Here is a 4,127-nt window from a genome sequence, read left to right as displayed (position 1 = left end):
AGAGACAGAACAAAGTGCAGTTCCCAGACCTGAAGGGAGGCCAGCAGCAGCAGCAACAGGCAGGCAGAGACGCAAGATCTGCACCCAGATGCCAGGGATCAACCCTATATAGCCCATGGCAACTTTGAGACTTTGCACAAACACAGCTCACAACCAGGGTAAGTCTAAACCAGGTTTATACCACCCAGCTCTGGAGCACAAGCTCGGTGGCCACAATCCCCTCCTTCAGCATCACGGCCCAAGAAGCGTAGCGCTCCAGACGCTATCCCACACCAGGCATTACTTCCCCCACCTAAAAAAATCACTAGAGCAAATCCCACCCCCACAACTCTAACCCAGCCCTCCTTTTACCATCCTGTTCCTCCACCTTCCATCAACGCGCCCTTGGATCCCCCCCGAGATCAGCGCAGCTGGAACAACAACAAAAACCTCGTCGGCTCCAAGACGGGACACAAGGGCACAAAGCCAGAGGGGGAAAGCTCCTCTCCAAACCCCCGGCACACACATTCAGCCCCACTACCCACCGACTCAGCTCTCAAAGACTTGCCTGTGGTCACCCAGAGCCAGATATTCGGAGGCAATCAAGCAGTCACCAATCACAGCAACCACCATATGTACAGCACAACCACCACAGGAGACCCCTCACCTCCTACAGGCACGACTCGCCACAGCCGCCATCATGCTGCTCATTCTCCACTCAGCCTCACAGCTGGAAGGGGCAGGGGATACACCACCTGCAAAAAGGCACGCACGCAAAACCGTCGGGGAACATGAAAGAGCAAGCGTGAAGAAGCGGTCCAACAAGAAGACAAACACATCACGGGGCCCCAAGGAAGCTCAAACCCACCGCAGGCTCCAGACAGCGGATGCCACAGAAGCAGGGGCCTCACGCCAGGCAAAACGGGAAAGCGTGACAGGGCCGGCCATTTCCTCCACTGCCATCTGTGCGTCTCTTCACCTCTTCTTCCAAGTGTCTGCCTCACAGCCTGAAGCCTTGGCAAGACTGCTCCTCCACAGAAAAAAGAGGCACTTGCCACCATCGACAACTCTGAGGCGTCACAGCACAGGTGACAGCGGACCCTCCCTGGCAAGACTCCCGAGGAAGTTTATTTTACCACTGCCCCCCATAGCTATGAGTGTGCAGCCAGAGCCCGCTCAGCAGGTTCCATGGCAGGCAAAGGGAGCAATTGAGATAGGCAAACACAGGTCTCCTGATACTTCTGGGAAGAGGAGAGAAAGGCTGCAGCGACTTTGAAGGCAACAAGACAAACAGAAAAGCGCACAGATGCAGGACAAGCCGTTCCCAGCACCAGCGGGAGAGCCTGTGGCAAGACAAACAGCAAGATGGAGACGTGCCCCAAACTTCTGCCCCAGCAAAACCTGGAGAGGGCCAGACACCAGCACCCAAATGTTGGACCAAACCCAGCTCAGGGAGGCAAAAAAGCAAGTGGCAGGGGCAGGCGTGCTCAAGCCTCATGTAGAGCGTCACCTGCCACAGATGAGGGACCCCTGGCCACAGCACACCGCCGCAAGAAGCGAGGGAAACCTCGGGTTACACGACACTCCGGTCGACCGTAACTGCAAGCACGCATTGAACGCGGGACACCGTCCAACGCGAAGGCCTTCCCACCATCCCCACCGACCCAAAGCACCTTCCAGCATCCTGCTCCTCTTACTCCCTTACCGCTGCTCTGCTCCAGTCCTTAGCCCTCTCCCTTTTCCTCAGTGGTTTCCTTCTCCTGTGTTGCATTCTGCTCCTTGCGGGGAACGCCCGGTTTTCGCTCTGTCCAGGGTCCTGACCTCTGTGGAGGCATTCCCACCCTGCACAGGCAGCCAAGGGAGCACCCCTACCCACTACTAAGGGCACACAGACACGAGGGGAAAGAACTCACCCCCAACAGCCGGCGCTCACCACACCCGGCATCACACATCTCCAGCCCTTGTGCGGGACGCCATCCCCTTCCCGTACGGGAGACAGGCACCTGCTGAGGCTGCAAAGGAAAAACCCCAGCACAACAAGGAGCAAAAAAACCTGCCAGACTCAGACAACCCCAGACTGCTCCAAGCAATTTCATACCGATTGCCAGACCTGCCCATCCAGCACCGACACGCTGTGCAGCATCGAGTGCCTCCCGCTTCATCCTCCATGGGCACTATTCAGCTTCACTCCTTCAACCGGCAGTCATTTCCCTCCACATGGGTCAGGACCCTGCAAGGGACAGAACAGGCAGCCACCCCTAGGGGCACAAGGGAACAGAAGAAGAAATCCACAGGTACAATTCACAACACACACACGCAGGCCCCAGCTCACAGATCTCCAAGACGTGCCTGGCCACGGTGCACCCATCCATTTCTGGAAAGGGCCTCAGCCCCAAGAGAGCCCTCTCAGGACCTGGCATCATGCTCTTCCTCCTCCTCCAGCACACTCTCATCCCTCCTTGCCATCCTCTCCACACAGGGGCACAGGGGCCTCCTGAGAGCACACAAGAAACATCGCTGAAAAACCAACGGGCAAAGCACAAGCGGCTACCCCACTTGAAGACAATGCCACACCACTTCAGGTAACCTCTTACTCACTGCAGGCTCTGCCCATGCACGCAGCTCCACCCAACGGGCAGAGGCCTCCCTCCAGATGACCCAGAAGCGAGCATGGCTGCACGACCACCCGCTTCCTCCACCCGCTTCTACGTCCTGCTGGCTCTAGGTCTCTTCACCTCTTCTCCACTCACGGGCTACACATTGACATCACACCCAGAACAACAAGCAATTATTACATGCAACAGTATTCACGCTTCATCGTGCTGACAGCAGAGGCACAACGCACCCCTGCGCCCCAGCAGCCCACAACTCCAAAAGCATAACACCCCCACCCCCACGAGGCACACAGGGTGCAGTCAAACCCCAGCCAATGGAGGGGATCAATTCACATGCAAACACACCTATCGTTCCAGCTCGGGGAAGAGCAAAGAAAGAAAAAAAAAGTGCCGCTGTGATTTTAGACAAAGTAGAAAGAAATGCCAGTGACACACCCAGAGACACAGGATACAGCACCGTTCCCAGAACTGAAGGGAGGCCAGCGGCAGCAGCGACGGCCAGGCAGAGGCACTGGCACCAGCTTCTCTGCCCCAACACACCCAATGCCATGATCTGTATGCAGAAGCCAGGAGCAAACACTGAAACCCCCAATATACTCGAGGACAATCTTCAGCCTTTACAAGGACTCAGCACTCACCACCAAGCTAAGCCCAAAAATCAGGCTTACACCCCCTGCTCTGCAGCATCCCTAAGGGCCACCGTTCCCTGCTTCAGCATCGCTCCCTGGACAATGCAGACCTCCAGACCCCATTGCACACTAGGGGTTTCCTCCCCCGCCCAAGCATGACCAGGGAAAACACAACCCAGCCTCCCACTCTAACCCAGCCACCTTTCAGGATCCAGTTCCTCCGTCTTCTATCACCACAGCAGAACGCTTGCTCTTATTCCTCTCCCCGACAACTTTGAGACCGCTGGAAAAAGAACGGGAACCTCATCAGCCCACCGAGGGAACGCAAGGGCACCGACTCACAGGTAAGGGACGCTCCCCTCTCAAAACTCCTGGCATACATCCAGCCCCACTACCCACTAATTCAGCTCACAAAGGCATGCCTGTGGCCAGCCTGAGGGGCAGACGCACAGGCCAGCAAGGAGTCACCTAACCTACACAGGAGACAGCCACCACAGGAGAGCCCTCATCTCCAACAGGCACTACTCGCCACAGCCACTATCGTGCGGCTCCTTATCCAGTCGTCCTCACAGCAGGAAGTGGGAGCAGGCACACGCCACCTGCAAAGCTACACACACCAAACCTCCTAGAAACAAACATGAAACAACAAGTGTGGAACAAGTGGCGAGGCAGGACAACAAACATACCACACTCCTGCAAGAAAGCTCAGACCCACCCCAAGCGCAGCCAGGTGATGCCACGGGGCAGAGACCTCACAGGACACAAATCAAAGTTGCAATGGGGCTGCCCTTTTCCTCCTGCGCCCTCTCCGGGGCTCTTCAGCTCATCTCACCACTGTCCGCTTCACAGCCCTAAAGCCTGCAGAAGTTGGCTCCTCCGCACCTATAGAGAGACAAAGAAAAGG

General features: G+C 56.7%; 1 long non-coding RNA gene across 10 annotated transcripts; it reads right to left on the bottom strand.

Moving 5' to 3' along the window:
• Positions 1 to 333: 333 nt before the first annotated feature.
• Positions 334 to 3,417, bottom strand: LOC109312386. Of its 10 annotated transcripts, XR_002101801.1 has the most exons (5): positions 2,574 to 3,417; positions 2,296 to 2,473; positions 2,078 to 2,209; positions 1,685 to 1,857; positions 334 to 1,009 (listed from the first exon to the last, which is right to left on the bottom strand). It is a non-coding gene; the product is annotated as an uncharacterized LOC109312386 (long non-coding RNA). The 10 variants fall into 10 exon arrangements; XR_002101804.1 differs by lacking the exon at positions 1,685 to 1,857 and having other exon boundaries at positions 336 to 1,009; XR_002101807.1 differs by lacking the exon at positions 1,685 to 1,857 and having other exon boundaries at positions 336 to 1,009; positions 2,090 to 2,209.
• Between the last annotated feature and the right edge of the window lie 710 nt (positions 3,418 to 4,127).

Source organism: Crocodylus porosus, unplaced genomic scaffold, assembly GCF_001723895.1.
Source record: "Crocodylus porosus isolate Cpor-Errol unplaced genomic scaffold, CroPor_comp1, whole genome shotgun sequence".
Taxonomy (NCBI): Eukaryota; Metazoa; Chordata; order Crocodylia; family Crocodylidae; genus Crocodylus; species Crocodylus porosus.
Note: the sequence above shows the minus strand (reverse complement) of the source record. Positions and strands in the feature narration are given on the sequence as shown.